The 22,500-nt window shown below is 36.7% G+C and overlaps 1 protein-coding gene and 1 pseudogene across 2 annotated transcripts in view; one reads left to right on the forward strand and one right to left on the reverse strand.

Moving 5' to 3' along the window:
• The window catches only part of LOC148942256 (putative fatty acyl-CoA reductase CG5065 pseudogene), an 85,214-nt pseudogene extending 77,110 nt beyond the window's left edge, over window positions 1–8,104 (forward strand). The window contains exon 2 of the transcript XR_016143215.1: window positions 5,829–8,104. The product of XR_016143215.1 is annotated as a putative fatty acyl-CoA reductase CG5065 pseudogene (transcript). The remainder of the gene's footprint in view (window positions 1–5,828) is intronic.
• The window catches only part of LOC148942255 (diacylglycerol kinase epsilon-like), a 243,418-nt gene that overhangs the window by 172,104 nt on the left and 48,814 nt on the right, over window positions 1–22,500 (reverse strand). The window lies entirely within an intron of this gene.

A 22,500-nucleotide genomic window follows, 5' to 3' on the forward strand; every position in this document is an offset into this window, starting at 1 on the left:
CGTGAAAATATTCACAAGTACGGTATTGCTTTTCCTATCTACCACCGAAAAATTAGAATTGAACTTTAAATTTCTTTATGTCTTTGTGAAATAAAGAACTGGAGTGGAAGATTTTTGTTTTCACTGTCGAAATTAGAATTGAAGTGCGTTCTTTGGTAAAATTCAGAAGAGAACTGGAATTTTTCTTCACTTTGTTGAGAAAATTTTAAATTGAATTAGAACTTTTTATCTTCCATGAAAATATTCACAAGTATGGTATTACTTTTTCTATCTTCAAACCGAAAAATTAGAATAGAACTTTAAATTTCTTTATGTCTTTGTGAAATAAAGAACTGAAGTGTAAGATTTTTGTTTTCTCTGTAGAAATTAGAATTGTAGCGTGTTCTTTGGTAAAATTCCTAAGAGAACTTGAACTTTCCTTGACTTCATTGAGAAAATTTTAAATTGAACTAGAACTTTTTATCTTCCGTGAAAATATTCACAAGTAGGGTATTGTTTTTCCTATCTACCACCGAAAAATTAGAATTGAGCTTTAAATTTCGTTATGTCTTTGTGAAATAAAGAACTGAAGTGGAAGATTTTTATTTTCTCTGTCGAAATTAGAATTGAAGTGCGTTCTTTGGTAAAATTCAGAAGAGAACTGGAATTTTTCTTCACTTTGTTGAGAAAATTTTAAATTGAATTAGAACTTTTTATCTTCCATGAAAATATTCACAAGTATGGTATTGCTTTTTCTATCTTCCAACCTAAAAATTAGAATAGTACTTTAAATTTCTTTATCTCTTTGTGAAATAAAGAACTGAAGTGGAAGATTTTAGCTTTCTCTGTAGAAATTAGAATTAAAGTGTGTTCTTTGGTAAAATTCCGAAGAGAACTTTAACTTTTCTTCACTTCGTTGAGAAAATTTAAAAATGAACTAGAACTTTTTACCTTCATATAAAATAATCAAAATCATAGTATAACTTTTCCAATCTGACACCGAAAAATTAGAATTGAACTTTAAATTTCTTTATGTCTTTGTGAAATAAAGAACTGAAGTGGAAGATTTTTTTTTTCTCTTTGGAAATTAGAATTGAATTGTGTTCTTTGGTAAAGTTCAGAATAGAACTTGAACTTTTCTTCACTTCGTTGAGAAAATTTTAAATTGAACTAGAACTTTTTATCTTCCATGAAAATAGTCACAAATATGGTATTACTTTTTCTATCTTCCACCGAAAAATTTAGAATTGAACTTTAAATTTCTTTATGTCTTTGTGAAATAAAGAACTGAAGTGGAAGATTTTTATTTTCTATGTAGAAATTAGAAATGAATTGTGTTCTTTGATAAAATTCCGACGAGAACTTGAACTTTTTTATCTTCCGTGAAAAATTGAGTCTGCTAGTAGCATCTCTATCTCTAAAAATTCTTTTTCTTTCATCTCTGACCTTTTTAATAGATATTCTGAACGTTAACGTTCTGCCAAACTCTAAAAATAATGAACACTTAACAAAATAATGCATAAAATATTTTTAATGAAATAATGACATGTAGAATATTAATATAAAAATACGTTAAATACATTATTACACATTATTAGTACACTTGCGCTTCACTTTCCGTCAATTCATCGTTATATTCAATGATGATATTGTCTGCTAATGTCCTTTTTATTCTGCCTGCGATTTCACTGTCTATTGTCACATTATTTTTACATAGATGGCAGTTTTGACACATTGACAAGATATGATTTATGATGTTGGTGCAGGAGTATGCTTGTCTTCTTCTTGTTCTCTTTAAAATACTAATACCGGAAAGATGATGATAGGATTTATCAACAGGTAATGTGTTACCAGAAGCCGTAGCAAGGAGTTGTCCCCGATCATCGACAATTATTTTTAAGTTTGCATTCTCTTTGAGCACTAATTTCTCTGGTAATGATACTCTTGAATATCCACCGTTTACACGATTGAAATTCTTGGGGACTCCAAAGAAATCTAACTTCTCACTGTCATGACAACGCATGCATACATCTCCAATAGTGTTACCGCTTGCACTCGTTTCATAGTTCAGGTATTTCTCCTTGTCAGCATTCAATACGACAATGATTTTTTCATGTGCACATACGTTCGTCGAATAATTCATCCTCACTTTTTTACAGATATGAATTGTGTGTTTATCCTTCCACTGCGTAAAAAATACTGATTTAATGCATGCAATAAACTAGGTAGTGTCGATAACCTGCCATGGAGTACCAGTGGGAAAGCTACGTCGTGTCCATGAACAAGCGCAGAGTATGATTGGTAGAGCCGTAAGCATATTTCATGTCATTTTAAGATACGTAAAAAAGTTAAAAAAATACCATGTTAAAAAATTCAAGAAAGTATTTACGAATTGGGGAGGGGGCTCTTTGAGGTTGGAAAATGGGTTTAGGAATGACATTATGAATGGAACTTGTTCAGAAAAGATATAATAAAGCCATAAAAAAGTATTAAAAAAAAATGGAGAGGGGAACTCTTTGGGGGGGGGGGGCCCGGGGAGGGTGTTTGGGGGACCCTTGGGGGAGAGATGTCCCTTCTGTGTCTCAATGCACAAAAAAAGTATAAAAAATAGGGGAGGGGAGGGGGGGAGGTGGGAGGAGGAGGAGGAGGGATGAGGGGAGGGGAGGTGGGAGGAGGAGGGAGGAGGGAGGAGGAGGAGAGGAGGAGGAGGAGGGGAAGGGGGAGGAGGTAGGAAGAGGGAGGGGGGGCCTTTGGGGCCAGGGGGGGCCCTTTGAGGACCGGGGGGAGGGCCTTTGGGGTCCGGGGGTGCCCTTTGTGGTCTGGGGTGCCCGGTGGGGTCCGGGGGACCCGTTGGGGGTCCGGGGGCCCTTTGAGGACTAGAGGCGGGTCGTTGAGGGTCTGAGGAGGGCGTTTGGGGGGTTGGGGCTCTATGGGAGCTTGGGGGGGCCTTTGAGTACCGGGGGCTTCCTTCGGGGTTGTGGTGGGGGATCGGAATCCTTTGGGGTTGGGGTAGAGGACCTCACAACACTGTTCAAATGGAACTTGTGTATTATAACGACCACACTCAAAACCTCTTCTAAAACCCTTTCTAAAATCTTCTTTCAAAATGTCTCTAACGGTTTCGCCGAAATAATCCCATAAAATGAATAAAACCGTTTCGCCCAAATAATCCCTAAACGTAATTTCAGCGTGTTCCTTTTGTATGGCATCTATGCGCTAACGCATTTCAAATTTCTAGGAAACCCTTTCCTACGTTAATCTCTTCATCTCATAAATTTTCCTAGCTAAACTATTAGGGTTTCGTTAGAATATCAATTTACCTCTCCGACTTAAAGCTCCGTGAAGCCGTATTTAAAAATAGAATTTCTATCTCTTTAGACTCCCGCATAATTCCAAGATAACAAGTGATGTCAATTATAATTCCTGACACTAAAGATCAATGAAACCCTATTTGAAAATAGAATATTAATTTTTCTCTCTGAACTAATGAACGTTTATCCCTCAGACCTAAGATTAAAGAAGCCTTAATGTTTCTTAATTCTCCCCTTCGTGAATCAATAATTTCCCCTAGCGATTATGTAAATCAAGTTCACAGGTGCTACTCGTGACAGACCTAAAGATTAAAGAAGCCTTAATGTTTCCTAATTCCCTCTTCGTGAATCAATAATTTCCCCTAGCGATTATGTAAATCAAGTTCACAGGTGCTACTCGTGACAGGACCACGTGGTTTATGGTTTTCCAAGTGAGAAAGTTCCTGTTTTTTCATTCTCACTGACAAAAACCATAAAAACATACAAAAATGTGGGAAAATTCCTGTTTTTAAAATTATCAATGAAAAAAAACATAAAAACATACATAAATTTGACAAAATTCATGTTTTTTAAAGTGATAAAATTCCTTTTTTTTAATTCTCACTGAGAAAACCATAAACCACGTGGTGGGGTCACGAGCTCATGACCCCTCTCTACTGTCTTTATCCAGAAAATTCCTTTTTCATATACGACCCACCTTAATATTTAACCATCTAATTAGTAAATAGCCTATTTCGATCTTGGTTTCAAACAAACAAATTTTTTTAAAGGCTCTTATTCCAAGTTTAACCGAGGTTACACTAGATAAAAATTTGGTTTAGAAATGAACATGGATTTAAAGCTGCCTATTCTGTCTTGCTTAGCGTAAAAGTGGTATGTCGATTTGTTTATAGGCTATACACATTTTTAAGAGATAACAAGATAATCACAGTAAACTAACTAGAGACTAAAGTTCGGCGCTTTTACACGGCTTAGACAGGAATTTTTTTCAGTTACTATGGACTGAGGTTCGCTCTTTACCAAGGCTGTACCCAGGATTTTTTTCGGAGGGGGTTTTACTCAGATTTTTTTTTCGGGGGGGGGGGGGGGTTACAAAAAAAACCTAAAGAAAAACGCATACAAAATTCATTAAAGTTTCAATTAAATTTTTGAGGAAATTTGAGTTTTTTTAGAAGTAGACAAATAAGTGTTTCATTTTATTTTAGAATACTCTAGGATAGGTTAGTATACAGAATAGAGATTAGTTGAAATAACACTCCCTTTCCAAAATAACTACTAGAACAACAAGATCTTGCTTTTCTTATATTAGTATACTTAATTAAACGATCATTTAAGGGTGCCTTTAATTTGATCAAAGATTCATTCCCCATTTCGTTAAATCATGGAACAATTTTCATCTTTTTTTTTTTACAATAGTGAACATCTTTTTCGCAAGTTCCTTAAAGCCGTACGCTTGACGAAAACAAATGAAAAGAAAATATTTTTGAAATTGATTTTAATCGAATAAACAAAGTCAGATTCCAAAGCACAAAGAAAAATGCCTAATGTGCCGTTTTGTCAGAAGAGGTTTTTGTCTTTAAACCAACGAAAAAATAAGGAAAAAGAAGATAATCAAATAAATACAAATAATATTTTTATTTACTCTTAATGACTTAGCTGGACTAGATAACGTTTTAGTTTTTCAAAGAAAAATTTGAGACTGTGTTCGAGCAGGCCTTGCATAATTTATCTGGCTTAAGAAATGCAAGGAATGTTTCTATTAATAACGATTATTCGAATTTTTAATTTGACTCATTGATATGTATCTGAAAATGTGTCGTTTTGCTATAGCGGCAATGTTCACCCCCCCCCCCCCGGAAAAAAAATTAAGATTTCCCGAACTTCCCCAAAAGAAAACTTTTATCTCTGAAATCTTCCTGATATTTAAAGTTTGTAAATGCTCGAAAGTTAATAATGAAATATAAATGGTTATTTGTGAGGAAGATTCCATAGAACCTAATTTTCTTTTGGAGAACTTCAGAGAATCCCCGTATATTTTGGAGAAAATGGAAGTGCTGAGTAGCGGTGTTCTTCCTAAACATTTTAATATTTACCTTCTATATTAGCAACACTTGCTATATTTATTGTTATTAATTCAGCAACATCCGTGCATCTAGCGTAAATAATGCTACAAACCCAGAGTGACATCGCGGACACATTTCATCTGTTTCACTCCCAATATTCGACTTTTATTAACTCCACCAAGCAAAAGAGAATATTAAAATTTTAAATATCCCTTAACGAGAAAGACCAGCAGAAAAGCGACCATAGTGCTGTACTGACGATGATGACACAATGCAAAAATGGTGTATGATACGATGCTAGGGTCCAATTTTTTTCAAAATTCCTTTTTTGTATGAATAACGACAAGATAACTTGCAACAAAAAGAGGGATATTGATGAAACCTAATTATGTTCTGACTTCTGAAATAAACTTAATAACACTCCAAATCATTTAAGCTGTTCTATAATATACTAATTCTTTTCTTCTTTTTTAAGGTGTTGAACATGAGCGAGATCGCTTCATTCTACACAGGGAAGTCCGTGCTAGTCACTGGTGCAACAGGATTTTTCGGGAAAGTTCTATTGGAAAAGTTCTTAACATCATGCCCAGATATCAAAGCTATTTATGTTCTGATTCGGCGAAAAGGTGATAAATCAGACCTAAGCAGATTGGATGATATATACAATTCTAGAGCCTTTGAAAAAATACATGAAAAAGAGTATGGACGAATGAAGTTTTATGCAAAAATTATATCAGTTGCTGGAGACGTTACTTTACCGAATCTTGGTGTCGATGAAATTAACATACAAGTACTTAAAAGAGCGAATGTGTCTGTCATTTTCCATTGTGCTGCAGACGTCAAGTTCGAAACGCCATTAAAGCAATCATTAGATGCAAACGTTGAAGGAACAAAGCGTGTGGTTAGCCTTTGCAAAGCAATTGGCAATCCAGTATTGATCTACGTTTCGAGTGCTTACGCAACGTGCAATCGTTTGGGAGATCGAGATGAAGTGATCTATCCCCCAAAATACTCAGAAGATGCAATTGCTGAACTTGCAGAAAAGAATGATGCTACGATGGATGACGCCGAGTTCTATGACGGCCATCCAAATTCATATACACTCAGCAAAGCTCTAGCTGAAAGTTATTTACAATCAATTCGCGAGACACTGCCTGTGGTGATAGTAAGACCCAGTCAAGTAACTCCTTCTCTTCGCGAACCATTTCCAGGCTGGATTGACAATGCTGGAGGACCAACAGGGCTGATTGCAGCCATTGGCAAAGGAATAATTCGAAGAGTAAGCTGTAATCCAGATATAATAGTTGATTTCATTCCAGTCGACGTCGCAGTTAATCTCATGATTGCAGCTGCCTATGACATGAGCAAACAAAGTTCTGGGCTGAAAATTTATAACTGTACCACAAGCGGGGAAAACCCAATGATGATGAAACACGTTGAAGATATTCTGTGCAATCATTATTGGCGTGAGAATCCTCTCCTAGGGGCATTACTGCCTCCTTATGTCAAATTCCGTAAACAGGACTGGGTTGTCCAATTTCAGGGTATTTACTTGCACACTATACCAGCGTATGCAATTGACATGATGCTAAGATTAACTGGACAACGACCAATGCTAGTCCGTGCTCACCAAAAACTAGGTAAAGCTCTGAAATTTATTCGCTTCTTTATGTACAACGAATGGAAATACCATGCTGAAAATACAATCAAGCTTTATGAATCCCTCTCCCCCGAGGACCAAGAAACCTTTATGTTTGATATCCGAAAAATTGAATGGAATTCCTATTACAATAACTATACCCTTGGTGTGAGACAATTCTTGTTCAGAGAATACCCAGAAACCCTTGCCAGGGCTCGTAAGAAGATCAAATTTATGGAAGGAACTATATTTGTTGTACAATGTGTCGCTGTATTCTGGGCATTATCAGTTTTTGCAAAATTTGTGTTCTTTTGAGACCTAACCTGCTTTAAGAAAGCTCTAACTTTTCTTCAGTGAATATCATTTTCTATTTTGCAGTTTATTTCAACAGATAAGATGAAAAAGTCAAAGATCCTAATATAAAAGTAAATACCGCCTTAATTAGATTAACATTTATTTGTACCACATATAAACATTCAATTATTCCAATATGTAGAAAATTAAATTGTCGAAAAAGAAAAAAAAATTTGAGTTGAAAATTTGATTGAAGTGCGATACTAATTTTGTATCATTCTAAGATTAATGTGTGATAAATTTTTTTAAACTTTGTTTCTTATTATGAACTGGTATTGGGCTCATGACCGTTTTTTTTTAACCTTAAAATCGTAAAGCCTATTCACACGATGCCCTAAATGGAAACCGTAATCTTACCAGTTCAATACCAAATTAAGTGGATCACATTTTTCGGGGTGTGGAGGCAACGGCCCTTGAAAGCCTGAGCCTCGATCCAGGGATAGTGGATCCACCCCCTATTTTTAATAATAATAGTTCAATTGAAGAACAGTCTGGCCAAGACCCCCCCCCCCCTCTCCTGGGTAAAATATTTCCATTTGGTTTCCTTTATTCTTTGTGGCCAAAGGGATCTCTATCACACTTTCATTAGACATAGCCAAAATTGTTTGTTCGGGCATTAGGAATTTGTATCTTCGCACATCTTCAGCCAAATTAAAAATTTGGTTAGCTACTGTTTTTTCCTTGATTTGTTGGAATTATATCAGTTACCATGTTTTGTTATATTGTAATTCTTATGGAATACACTGTTTTGTGGCTTATTTGTGAATTCTTGAGTGACTGAATGCACGTCTAGAACGCTTTATAAAAAGCTTGTGAAATATTTGGAAATTTAACTCGCGTAAAAACAAATTTAATTACACAAAGAAAACAGACAATACGTTTTAAGTATAAAAAGAAAATAATCCAAAACTGAATTTTGTTTCGAATGAGCAAGTTGTTTTTGGGTGACAAACTTAGCAAAGACGGTGAAAGGTGTGGTACCACAGAAGACTGATGGTCTGCTGTGCAATTTGGGTTTCAACTCCTGCTGCTGCAAGGTTGGGAGACAGGGTTGCTACCTGTCCCTGTAAAAAGACCTAGTACCTGAAACGTCGATTCGACGCCCTATACGCCATCAATGACTCTGTAAGATATTTATCCTAGAACCTAGAAATGTTGAACTACTAACGAGCTTCAGTTGAAAAAATTGTAGGAAGAAGAGAACATTTCCAAGACAACGAATGTGTGTCTTTAAAATCCCCAGTATTTGAATTTGGTCTCATTTTCGACAAGCTGGTTATAATAATATATAAGCTCCTTTAAATTTCATTTTGTACTATAGACAATTCTAAGGTTTTGAAATTATAATTTTACGGCATATTTCTGTTTATGTTAAAAGCCCTTGGAACTTAAATCCCTCTACGTCTTTAGAACCACTAAGGTTATGAACTATTTCTATGAAAACACGAGAAATCGTAGAAAAACGAGGTGATTTACAGCTAGTGAAAAAAGAACAGAAATGGAGATATTTCGGCTCAGACCTCCGTTCAGCGATCCTCGGTGCAAACAGAAAGTAGACAAAACCCAGAAAAAAAAAATCACGTTTTCATCCAATCTTTTCTAACTTTTCTAACTAAGGCAATAGATCCTCTCAATGAACATGGATTATTGATGGTATTGACAATGTCATCTGTGGACATGGGCGTAGGGAGGGGGAGGCAGGGGGGCAGCTGCCCCCCTAGACCTTCAAATTTACATTAGATACTGCTGAAAAAGCAGATGGGTGACAAAGTAGTTGATAAAAGGTCCTCCAACACACAATCGACTGCCCCCCCCCCTAGACAATATGCTGCCTACGCCCATTTCGGTGGATTCTGTCAAACAAGAGAAGTTGACTTGTTCAATGATGGTTGCATGGGCGCAAACTTTTGAGAAAACAAGAGCCATCGCCGCGCTCTTTGGGGGGCTGACCTCACGCAAAAAAAAAAATATTCGAAAGAGCTCCATATGATCCATAAGTATTTACTCGTACTAATTTGGAATTGGGTAAAACTCAATATGATGAACTCCCGCCGAAAAACGTACAATGATACGCTCATGGAATGTTTATCAGTGTACACAGGATGGAAATACCCTCTTTCGGATCAAGTCAAGGATCTATCATTGATCAAAAGAAGAAAAACGGCGATCTAAAAATAGACTCGTCTGGTTTAATCCCCTCCCAGACAGGGGCACCAATTGATGGAGGGAGATTACTTCCTGGTTTACCTAAGAAAATACTTATATGGTATTTTTATTAAAGGGAATCGAAAAAAAAACAGCCCCCCCCCCCCCCCTTGCATTTTGAGATAAATATCGTTTTTGATATTCTCATTAAAATTGGAAACAAAGATGCCCCATCCCCCTAATTTATGGAACACCTTATATTCTGCATTCACGAAAACAATCAAGAGTAACACACCCCCCCCCACTAAGGCCGTAACCAGGGGGGATTAGAGGGTCGCCTCCCCCCTGAAATGTTTATCTGACTTAAAAAAAAATAACCAAACGGATATAAACAATCTTTTATGTGTGTTTTGAGGATTTTTTGTGTACCCCCCTCAAAAAAATCCTTGTGTAAACCCCCCCGCAAAAAAAAGATATCCTGGATATGGTTTTGCCCCCCCCCCCCGTTTTCGTCAACTCCTGGTCCCAGGATCGACGCTATCACATGATTGATTTAATAAAATACAATATTTTTTATGACTAAAAAACTATCTTCCAAAAACGCCAATTATCTTTTGATTAGCACTTCTGATTCCATCAGGCTGAAATGTACTAAAAAAAAGTTTAGAAAGTAAACTATACAAAGGCCGCGCTTTTTTATACTAGTTGCAGTATTGTAATGACAAATATGAAGCTTATTAAATTTAACCCAATTATTGTTGGGTGGCAAACAATAATTGGTTGGTAAAAAATACCAACAATTTTTGTCCTCTGTAAGCCACCAAATTCAGATTAAACGAATAAGTCTCCGACGCACTTATAAATAGCAAATTTAGTAGACTTCCGACTTATAACAATACATTTTAGTAATTAAATTTCTGTTATTTAAAAAATGTAATGGTACTTGTATGATATAGCCCCTACCTAATATTCTTCTAATATGTTGCTTTGATGCTCAATCCTAATTCATTCTTATGTTTCCTATTGTTCAGTCATATGGATGTCTACTTTCCCTTCTTTTCTCAAACCGCTTTCGAATACTTATGATAAAGCTATAAATCTTATCTAGTATGTAAATAGTTGGGCAACTAAACGATTACTAGATATTAAAAAACTTTATGTTTTGTCCTGTGTGTCTTTCACTTTTCTTCAGCTCCATTGTGATCTTCCTAGGTCCGTTAGATTTACGCCTTCTTTTGTATCTGATCGGTTAAATTATCAACTCTGTAGTTATATAAATATCCAAATTCTCCATACACCAACAATAACATCCGATTTTAATCCTCTTGTTGCGTGTCATTTGATATGGAACTCCCTTCCCGATTCGGCTCGAGAATGCCACTCGTTTGGCACCTTCAAAAGACTAGTAAAAAAATATTTGTTTTCATGTGATTAATTTTCTTTACTTTTGCCTGCTGCCAAAAGTTTTATTTCATTTAATTTTTTTTTTTATTATTTTTTTATATATATATATATATATATATAGATGTTGTGATTCACTGTAGTTTGATAAAGCTTATTTAGTGAACTCTCCTTTTTTTTTATAGATGTTGTGATTCACTGTAGTTTGATAAAGCTTATTTAGTGAACTCTCCTTATTTTTTTTTTTTTTTTTTTTTTTTTTTCTTTTTTCTTTTTTTTTTATTAAGCAAATGCTTTAAATGTTAAAAGTTAAAATGCTTATGTTTATATGTTTAAATATTAACGTTATGTTTATATTGTTTAAATCTTAAGCGTTTAAATGTTTAATGTTTATTTGATCTTTTCATAATCCCCCTCCAACAGGCCATGGAGCCTCTGTGGGGATTTGTAGATTGTTATGTAATTATTTTACTGGTATATGGAAAATAAATATATCTATCTATCTATCTATCTATCTAATGAAATATACCTAAGTATGATAAAAATATAATACTTTAGAAACAAATTTGTGCTATATCTTTACATATTTGGGAGGGGGGGGGGGGTAAAGTGTAGCGGGTCTGCATGCCTAATGTGTTAGATACAATTACTCTACATGTTGTAAAGTTAGAATTATTTCTAAATTCACACTGTCCAAATACTCTACTACCACCACCACCCCGCAACTAATGTGCAAATATATAGCCCAAATTATATATTTTCCATCTATTCCGTCACTTGTCTCTGTCTTATCTGACGCCAAGCTGAAAGAAATAACGAAAAAACCGGTTCTTTAATGCGTGAATGAACAACTTGAGCGGTAGGGGTTATATCATATAAGTACCAATATAATATTAAATTTCTACCTATTTAGGGGATTATTACGGTATGTTGTAACTCTACTACTACTATTACCACCTCACTGCAGCACCTCACCGCGTAAGGCCAACACAGAAACGCAAGCTCCTCCTCTATCCCAATTTATTCAAAGCCTCCCTGTTTACGCCAATTTCATTTAAATCTTTCCGTACGACTTCCTACCTCACTATTCGGGGACGACCTGCTTTTCGATTGGCCCTAGCCGATAGGCTGACAAGCACAATCTTTGGCAATATATAATCACTTATCCGCAGTACGTGTGCAAGCCATCTCAACCTTTATCTCAACATTGACTTAGAAGCATCATAGCCCGTTTGCCAGCCATCTTAACCTTTTTCTCGTCATAGCCCTAGAAAGTGGGATTGAACACATTTTTCGTACAGTTTACTGTCTGAAATATGTTGTAATTGTTATGCTGTAGCAATACATTATGTTGTAATTATTGCTCTGAAAAAGCAAAACTCGGAAATTCTAGTTATTGAGATCTTCTCGGGACATACAAAATAACTAAAAATCATTCTATTAAGTATAAGAGAACGGGATCTAATTAACGAAACAAAATCTGAAACCTGCACCATAACTATTTTTAGAGAAACCAAGGGCATCAGTTTTCATCTACATAGTTAATTTTAACAGCCTTAATTTCAGGAGGTCTACAAGGAAAATATTAGCAGGAAATATAAAAAAAAATACTGAGAAAGTAATATACATACGACGTAAGGTAAGATCAATGAATTGTGTACACTTGTGGCTTTTGCTTTCTCACCGTCTACATTTAGCTCAAATTTTGCCTCTTAACCATGGGCGTCCATAAGCTGAATTCCAGGGGGGGGGGGCCAACCTGGTCTAATTGGCACCTTTAATGCTATATAATAGAAATCTCAGAACAAAAATTTAAAACTAAGGCAGTATCATTCAGCTAGGGGGGGCGCCCCCCTGCCCCCCATAAGGGCGCCCATGCCCTTAAAACCAATTTTACAAAAACCGGCTTGGTGCTTGACCCCTTGAGTAAGACTTCGTAATCCTACCTTTTCGACTGTGGAGTATTTCTTAAATAAAATAATTTAATTGCATGAACAAATTAGAAGAAACCAAATTGTTACCAAAAATTGGTCTTTATTAGAGACAAAACTTCTGAGGTGACATTTCGTGCAGGTAAATTGTGACTTAAATTGGGATTCGTATTTCGTCAGTCGGGTATCAAAGGTCGTATCTCCATAATTGTAAATTTTCAGAAGAGCAGAAAAAACATAACTTTTTTTGTTTCCCCTCCGATAACCGAAAAAAAAAAATGATATGCATTTATTTTACATATTAATCTGTTTTGCTTTATGGTTACCAGAAGGAAATAAAAAAGTTGTGTTTTTTGCTCTTCTGAAAATTTATAGTTTTGGAGATATGACCTTTTGATACCCCACTGATGATTTACAAGATCTTGTACCTTAAAGCTAAATATAACGGTTAAAATTTTATTATGATCAAAAAATTCGTGGTAACGAACTGTAAGTAAGGAGCGACACGGCACAATCAGTAACGGTCTAAGGCCTGTACATTAGGGGCAGCTGCCCCCTTCCAGTTTATGACATCTGACATAAAAAATTATCTTATTTTATATTTTTACACCCCTGGGGTCCCTCCTCCGATTGTCCCTCTCAGATTGTGGCATAAAACCGCTATTGGGCTCAATAGTAACCGAAACTCTAAAACATGAAATTATGAAAACAATAGATACATCAAAAGAATTAACTTCTTATGCTGATTCCATATATATAAAATTCATTAAGTTTGATTTCACCCATCGAAAATCACAACCTTATGAAACTGCTTGATTTTCGAAAAAGGAGAGTCCCCCAAAAAAGTCAAGCAATCTTAATTAAAATCACACCATCAAATTCAGCGCATTAAAGAACCCTACCGAAGAGATTTCAAGCTCCTATCTGCAAAAATATAATTTTTTATTTTTTTGTGCAAGAAGAAAGATCAGATATGAGTGCTTATTTGTTGTTTGTTTTTTTCCCAGGGGTGATCGTACTGAATGAATGATCCTTGAACGTCGGATGAAGGTTCATTCTTACGGAAATTAAAAGTTCTAATATTTTTTTAAATGATCAAAAAGATTGCAGGGCAACTAGCTCCCCTCCAATTCTGCAACCAACAAGAAAAGTGCTCACACTGTGGCGGAACTGATCATATGTCTTCAAGAGTTAGCCCGTGTAAAAAGCCCCAAATGTGTTTAAATTGTATCTCAAAAAAGCACAACTGCTACCACGCATCATGCCCATTCTATTAAGCACAGCCGTCTATGCCTCCTGTATCATGATGGGTTGCAAGGTGTATTCTTGGAATATGAATGGTAAAGTGCTGGACAAATTGTCATTTCGTAGTGATCTATCCACGAAATTATTTGAAAAAAAAACTACGTTTTCTAAAGAGTTAAAGAGGCTGAGTTACAAGGTCGAACCTTAAAACGTACAGGGATTAGGAGGCACAGTTGGGGGGGGGGGGCTGCAGCCCCCAAACCCCCGCTTTTGCACCCTCTTTTGTTAAGATTTTTTATTTTGGGGGGCTGCCGCCCCCTTACCCCCCGCTTATGCTCTGGCGAAGAACTGGTTTGCAACACAAACGAAGTCTGGTGTAGTTTTTTACCATAAAAACAACTATTGCATCTTTTATCGATAAGGGCTACCGCCCCCCGGTTTTGCCCTTGCAAAGAACTGTTTTCCAACAAAAACAAAGTCTGCTTGAATTTTTTACCATAAAAACACCCTATTGCATTTATTTGATTAAAACCCTACTGAGAATTATTATTTTCCGTTTCCTCAGGAGATTTTTCCCTAACCAATAACAAGCTATACTGTGATGAACTTTAACAATTTTGAACAGAAAACCAGGGAGCAGAAGAAGGGCTCAGAATAAACTAGCAGTTCAGGTTCATTTATTTTACCATCATACATGATCACACTGAGTACATAACACTACCTGGCACAGAGACAAGTTTGTAGTTATAACTGTAACAGACTGAGGATTGCCAAATCCTCAGAAAATATTGGAAAAATGCCATTGAAACAGTTTCATTCGTATTGGTACGACCAATTGATTGCAGGGTACAGGACTTAAAAAACCTTAACAAAAGAGGCTGCAAAAGCGAAGGGTTTGGGGGGCGGCAGCCCCCCATCTGTGCCTCCTAATCCCTGTATGTTTTAAGGTTCGACCTTGTAACTCAGCCTCTTTAAATCTTTAGAAAACGTAGTTTTTTTCAAATAATTTCTGCACGTTTTTGTACAGTTTATTACTTATTATTGCTTGACTAACTGTTAGCTGATCGTATCAGGAGTTAAAGTTGGGGGGCTGCCGCCCCCCCCCCCCAAACCCCCCACTCTTGAAGATTCTTATGTTAAGGCTTTTAATTCCTGAATACTCAAATCAAATGCACAGTAAGATTTTCTTTTTTCAACTTGTCTTCGAGCATGCGGGTATATGGCATGTTATCAAATCAGTGGAGACTTATCTGTAACCTGAAGGCCGACTGTGATATTCTTCTGAAGACGCCTGTTGAGCCGAAGGATTTAATAGATTGGATTTAAAAAAGAAACTGAGTTTCTTTTTTCAACTTTAAATTCAATATAAAAATTTCCTCTGACGGGGAAACGAACCCGGGTCTTCCGCCTGACAGTCAGGAGTAGCGACCACTGTACCACAGAGACATTGTTATTTTATTTTTAGTCTATGCAACCTATTTTTGACGCAAGTAAATCCCAACAAAACTTGATATTTGGTTTTTGGAAAACAAGGAAGGAGTGATCGGATTGAGCTGAAATGTCGAGGATAAGCTCCCAGGCCCCAGGAAAGCTTATCCTCTAAATTTCAGCCCGATCTGACAACGTTAAAGGGGGGCTGTGGTGGGAAAATTTAACATTGGTTCTTATGGGAAAATGAGGTTTTTCGTAAATGCAAATTCGGGGGATAATTTTTTCGATCTGAAAATATCAAAAGGCCCTAACAGGTCGAATTCCGCTTCGAATGAGCCCTTATTCACCCAGATCCGTTGCCAACTCTGACCTGTAGGCGTGGCTAATAAAAAAAAGAGAAATGAACATCAAGTGGCTCTATCTGGTTTTTGGAAAACATGGAAGTAGCTGATCGGATTTAGCTGTAATTTCGAGGATAAGCTCCCGGGCCCTAGGAAAGCTCAACCTGTACATTTCAGCCCAATCGGACAACGTTAAAGGGGGGCTGTGGTGGGAGGGTCGAAACTTCCAGCCCAGTTTACCCCATGAAGATAAAGTCGGAGGAGGATGAAATTTTGCACGTTTCTTAGTTTGAGCTTGGGCTACAAAATGCGATCAGCGCCGTCTCTCTGCGACCTCTAGGACCGGAAATCGCTTAACATTGTGGTGGGTCGCCTCTTTAAAGAGGCACAAGTGTGCCTCCTTGATATGACCTTATTTGTCTCCAAGAACATTTTCTCACGGAAGCCAGTGTCAACTTGCTAAAAAAAAATTCCAGATCATCATTATATTATACAGCCAGCACGCAAATCTGGCAACCACGGACGTCCTTCAGGAGGGCTCGCTATAATCTCCAATTCTGGTCCCCTCCCCCCTGCCTGTCTCCAGCAAAGTGAACAACACTTCCAGCTTATTAAGTGTGGGGATTTCATTGTAGCGAATGTTTACTTACCTACTAATTACAATAATATCGTTTTGAAAAAAAAGTTTGGTATCGCTTGCAAGAGACTTGGAGTCTGGATAAACGAATCACGAAGTACTAGTTTCCCATTAGTGATTTTGGGGGACTTTAACTGTAACATTGAAGACAGCAGCAACTCTTTTGCCCACGAAAAACAAGCAATTTATAAGTGTCTCTCAGTCTGTGTCTAACATTGATCACACTATTTGCTATAATGTTGAGCTACCTACCATACAGGTAGGACTTGACGGAATGTACTCAGATCATCTGCCCCTGTCTGTCACTATCACATGTACTGTGAATGCTTACCTGCCAAAACCTAAACCGAAGCTCGTAAGAGACTGGAAAAAGGTCTCCCGCCCTTTATTTCAACAAAAGTGTGACGACGTCCTCGGGAAAATTAAAGTCCCATTTCATCTGCTCCAGTGGAATGCTGACTTACCTAATAGTGAAATAAGACTGCAATTGAACCTCAACTTTACCGAAATATGCACCACTTTAAAAACAGCTGAAAACCCAGCTGTTTCAAGTGTTGGATTGCGCCACATATCTTGAGTAAAAGGATGGGCCCAAAACTCCGATTTGGTTAATACAAAGGCTGCAGCCAAGTTTTGGCTGCAGATTCGGCATGAGTGTGACAGGCCTAAAAGTGGTGCAGTCAATCAAATTCGTATTTTTACTAAGCGGAAATTTGCAAAAGAACTGCGTAGACATCATAGTACTTTAAAACTTGAAACTGTGTCGAAAATCCTGGATAATCCTAATCTGATTTGGAATCTGCGTGCAAAGCCTGCTGAGGAAAAATAATCCAATTTCTAGTGCGGTTAGTGAGAAATAATGGGTTGATTTATTTTAGTGCAGAATTTGCAACCCCAGACGAGTCGAAAAACCAAATGTTTTGTGAGCAACTACGTTCCCTCCTTACTAAAGAGTTAAATTATTTTGTTGTGAATAGTAGTCTAATCCGGGAAGTGTACAAAAAATTAAAGAAAAATTCGTCAAGTGGTGCCGATAAGATATGTGCACATCATCTATTGAATGGCAGTCCTCTTTTATTTGAACATCTTGCAATTGCTTACCAGATTATTATGACGCATGGTGTTGTACCAGATTTATTTTGCTTAGGATCCATAACGCCTGTACTGAAAAAAGAAAAACCCGCAACAGAACCTTCTTCTTATAGACCGATAACTATTTCCTCTGTTTTTTGCAAGCTTTTTGAATTGTTAATAATAGGTGACATTAGGAAGTGTTGCAAGGCCCCTCCCCACCAGTTTGGTTTCCAGTCAGGAATGGGATGCGCTCACGCATTACATGTTGTAGCAAATGTTCTATTAGATGCACACATTTCTAATGAATCGCTGGCTATTGGTGAATACGACGTACGCCGCGTATTTGACTCGGGCATACATGCGCAGATAATGCTAGAATTACGGAAAAATGGTGTCGACCCAGCTATTGTTCGATCTCTCTATGATCTGTATCGCCAACTAAATATGTGTTTATGCATTCCTAATGCAGAACCCACTATGACAATCCCTGTAAAAAAAAATGTATTAAATAGGGTGCGATTTCTTCGCCAGAGCTGTTTATTAATAGTATTTCCGAGGTGCAGTCCAAAGTCACTACAAGCTGTATTCTAAGAGGAATAGATGTGACCATAGTTGGATTTGCGGACGATATCTTGAATTTTTCTGGGCAAATAACATCCCTAGAAAGTAATTTTAATATCCTGTCATCTCAGTATGGTGATATTGGCCTTAGTTTTAATGTGTTAAAATCGGAAGTAGTGTTGTTTAATTGGAATAAATCTGTTCTACCTCACATTCAACTAGGATCCCAGTCTGTCGAGCCTGTGGAGTCACTAGTATACTTGGGACTGCCCATCGGTGACACACTGTCATCTACCCGTTCGCTAATCATCACACATATAGAGCGTAAAATTAGAACTGCGTATGGGGCCACAATTTCTTCGAAGGGAAATCTTAAAATATTTTCATTGGCTAGAATTTATAATGCTGTCGCGCTGCCACATATATTATATATAACACCATTTCGGAAACTTCTGGCTAAAGAAGATAAATTTAAAATCCATAGAATTTTCTGCAGAGATTTGACGTTCCTGCTGCCAGTTCCACTGCGAACAAATAATTCGTACTTGATCTGGCAATATGCAGTATCCGATCCATTTTCTGCAGTTAATCAGTTGCTTGACAAGTATTGTGCTAAGTTGGAGGGTAGCAGCCATCCTTGGCTACCTCTACTCTCGTCACTTTGATTGATGTGTATTTGTACTTGCTTTGTCTGTTCCATTAAGTGTATGTTTTTTGTTTTCTTTTTTATGCTGTTTTTTTTCATCAATTTCTTGTGTTTATGATGGGCGTAAAAATAAATTCCATTCAATTCAATTCCCCTTTTTTCCCCAAAGTCACTCGATCAAAATTTGAGATATCCATTTCCTTCAGCATAGTTGAAAGATCCAATAACTATGAACAGAGAAAACGAGAGACAACTGTCCAGGGTTAAGGAGCTTTGAAGTAAACTGAATCTGTTTTCTGACTAAAATTGAACCGCAAGCGGATACTTTGTACCATTTGAACATCAGGTTAAAATTTGCCGTCACGTTAAGAAATTTTACGATAGACTAAAACTTGTTCTAAAGAAGTATGTTCGTTACAACAGATATCCGATTAAGAAAGTAGCAAATAAAACCAAAATATAGCCAACAGGAAAATATGTGTTGTTCCGAAATCTTTGCCAAGTGTACCGCATTGTACCAGGACCTCTAATACCGTTTTGGTAACGGTGCTACTATCCTATAAATCTGTGTTAAAAATGTCCTTTAATTCCACTGGTTTATCTTTGTGACATCACATTTTCTTTTCGGCCAATCACATTATTCTTTAAGCGTGCGCCAAAAAGGAAAGCCAAATAACCCAGTCTTTTTAAGCCGTTGGAGCATGTACCTGTTGTTTCATCAAATTTCGAGCCAGAAAAAAAAACGCAAAGGCCATTTTTCAATTTTCTTTTTTTTATGAAATTTTAAGCAGTAAAAAGAACAAAAGTTTTGTGTCATGACATTTTAAAAGTTAACCCACTATTTACTCGATATCTTCACTATAGCCTACAGATAATAGTTGTTTTTAATTAGCGCATTTTACTCCGAAATATTCAAATGGGAGAGGAAATTTTCAAATGGGAGGTCATAAAACGATATTGAGCTGAACAATAGCTGGTTGAAACGGATGCCAAAATGATCGAAACGGAATTGTCGGAATGAATACTTGGTATTACTTGGATCCCTTCTTAGCTCTTATAAGCTTCATATCAGGACACGGTGGGTCACCATCTAAAATGATATTTGGTGAGAGATCAGTCTCCACGAAAACGTCTTTTTAATATGCACAAATATTTGCATATATCACATTCGAATACATCTTATGATAAAAAAAGACACATATATAATTGGGACAATATATATAGGACATCGCAGAATTATGGAGGGTAGCTTAAATCAGTTGTAATTAAATTTTTTGCTAATGACTTCGATAGTTTTTGTTCTTTAAGTGAAATAGATCTCAGTCATCGACTAAATATGAAGCGTAACATCTGTCTGATTGCGCAACTCGCCATGTTGTTATGCAACTTACAAAATTTCAAAACAGAACATTAACCATTTAATTTTTTTGCAATTTAAGGCAACTCTAAATTTTGCACTATAAATAGTACGTGTCTTAAAACCAATCAAACCAAAAAAATTCCCTCAATTCTGGACCACAAAAATGGTAAAGCAAAAAACATTACATTTTATACAAATTTTGGCTATTTGCACCTATGGCCTTATCCATATGTATTTCGTGTCTCCACCGATTGTGCCGTCATAGGGATGGAAAAAATAGAGGCCAGGTTCCACTAAATTTCGCGGCTTGATTTGGCCGTTCACCCGAAATCACGCTATATTCTTAGAACAGATTTTTTACGATGCATGAATGAAATAAATAGCGAAAACTAGCGACAATCTAGCCTCTAACTTGTTTCTATTCTTGTGGCTGCAGTTCGGGGCAATCACTAAATGAGGGCTATTCTGTGCAAAAAAAAAGAAGAAAAAATAATATCAATTAAGGAAAGAATTACATCAATGTAGGAATGAACACACATAGGGGTGCCAAGAGAGAGGGTACTGCATATCTTTCTGGACAGGTTTAATATCTCTCCTAAGCACTTATATCTAAGACTTTACGAATGAGATGTTCTTTCAACCTTTATACCACAGTAGTATATGTACGAAACATTTTTTAAATTTTAGTTATTCCCAGATTTACCCGAATTTCTGGGCACTTTCTTATATAGAAATTATCAAATACAATATATTATATATCAAATTATTATCATTAAATAAATCCTTAAGAAATTATTATCAAATAAATTAGAAATTTTCAAATAAATTATCATGTCATGTATAAATTGTATATATTGACCTTGACTAGGTCATATACTAGGTAATATCATAGATTTAAACTGACTAGAAAGCCGAATAATATAGAAAGTCAGGGCAATACGTGAACAGGTACAACAGCCATCAAGCAAATGGGAAAAATGTATTGATAAACCAGGAAACAGATAAGCAAACGTAAATAGCTTATTTTGCCTGCTTTAATTTGACCTACCAAGTAAAGCTGATGACATGAAGGAAAAAGCACAAGCAGTTCCCCAAAACACACGCTGTCTAAATTCTATCAGAGACACTGCAATGGCACTGCCTTAGTAAGAAGTCACAAGTTTTAAATGTGCTTTTTTCCTGATCGTTTCGCATGCAAAAAGAGGTCATAAAAAGTTTGGACAGTTAAAGATATAGTTAAGAGTGAAATAGGGTATGCGCAATATGTCAAGAACGGCTTGGTGAATCGAGTTGAAACTAACTTCCAGGAGGTGCTACAAGGTCAAGGGGCCTTTAGACTTGGGGAGACAGCAAAGGCAATTCATGGAACGACTCTGAGGACCCAGTTATCGTGAGGGGGGCAAGGGAAAATCTGTGTTGTAGGGAGGAGGAGCAAAAATTCTTGTCCCCAATCCATCTACAAATCTTTTGTGCTAGAAACACCACTGAAACTTAAAATTTCGGGTGTAAGAAGCGATGTAGATCCAAAAACACTATATGGTATGAGATTATCCAAATTGCGGTTCTGCAATATCTCTAGAATGGCCTAGAATATCACTTTTAGACTTTCAGAAAGTCTTAGGAGGACCAAATGGACCTCACATTTTGACTTGGGGGAGCGAGTAGAGGGAATGGGGCTAAAAATGTTTTTTCTCTAATCCAACCAAATGCTTTTTCACTATGATCCTCTACAGGCCTCACAACCCACTCATGCTTAAGAAGCAAAGTAAATCAAAACACATTATGTGCTGCCAGGTGGTCAAAACAGCATATCTAAAATATCCTGGGAACGACTTTGAAGATACAGCTGAAACTTTCAGGGAGTCTTGGGGAGGAGGTGGGAAGATACCTCAAATCTTTGCTTGGGAGGAGAAGGGTAAAAGGGTTTGGTTTCCAATCTGTTCAAAACTTTGATAGGCCCCAGGTTTACTAGAATCTGTTTCCGGTGAAGTAGCGATGTAGAAATAAGGATTAGTATCACAAACCAGCTAGGGGATTGAGTTAAAATTTACAGGGGGTGTTGAGGTGCCAAGTAGACATTGAATTACGATTTAGGGGAGATGCAGAGGTAAATCAAAAGAAACTATGCATCCAGGATATCAAAATTGCATATCTGTGACATCTTGAGAACGAAAGGTGGGGATTAAGCTAAAGCTTTCGGAGTGCTGGGGGTAGGAAGAGACAAGGGCCTTTCATTATTTATGTTTAGTGGGATAGAGATAAAAGATAAGGGAGAAAAAAATATATATCACCGAACCACCTTAAAGTTTTCGGAATATTAGCCCAAAAGCAACTTTTAATTTATTCACGGTGAAGTAGTGAGATAGACAAAAACAAAACTAG

The sequence above is a fragment of the Artemia sp. Qi Xiang Cuo genome, chromosome 17, assembly GCF_049724085.1.
Source record: "Artemia sp. Qi Xiang Cuo chromosome 17, ASM4972408v1, whole genome shotgun sequence".
NCBI classification, from domain to species: domain Eukaryota; kingdom Metazoa; phylum Arthropoda; class Branchiopoda; order Anostraca; family Artemiidae; genus Artemia; species Artemia sp. Qi Xiang Cuo.